Raw genomic sequence first — 422 nt, forward strand, 5'->3', positions numbered from 1 at the left:
AGCCCCGCCGCGGGCCCCACTCAGGGGCTCAGTCACACCCTCAGGTGAGTCTGGGTCGTTCAGTGAAGCGATGGGGTGGAGACAGGGGTTGGGGGGGGACGGGAGGGAGGGGACGGCAGGACCTGGGCTCTCGCCGGTGCCCTGACCCCGGTGTCCCTCTGAGCCAGTGGCCCTGTGTCCTCTCCACACGTATTTCATCTGTTCCTATTGGGGGTGAGTCCTGGCTACGTCCCCCCCGAGGTGCCCCGTTCCTCTGCACAGCGAGGGGACCCCAGGAAAAGGCCCAGAAGGAACTGAGCTCCCAGGAAGGGGACTCCCGGCCCAGCAGGAGGGCCTGGCTGTCCCCATGTCCATCCTGGGAGCCAGACCAACTCTGAGCCACGTCCGGGTGGGGAGGGGCCCCCGGGAGCTGGGGGCCTGGG

General features: G+C 68.7%; 1 protein-coding gene across 1 annotated transcript in view; it reads right to left on the reverse strand.

The window, feature by feature from the left end:
• The window catches only part of CPNE7 (copine VII), a gene marked incomplete at its 5' end in the record, with an annotated part of 19,649 nt that overhangs the window by 4,222 nt on the left and 15,005 nt on the right, over positions 1-422 (reverse strand). The gene's annotated exons all lie outside the window — the stretch shown is intronic.

The sequence above is a fragment of the Myotis brandtii genome, unplaced genomic scaffold (genome assembly GCF_000412655.1).
Source record: "Myotis brandtii unplaced genomic scaffold, ASM41265v1 scaffold1466, whole genome shotgun sequence".
In the NCBI taxonomy this organism is placed as follows: Eukaryota; Metazoa; Chordata; class Mammalia; order Chiroptera; family Vespertilionidae; genus Myotis; species Myotis brandtii.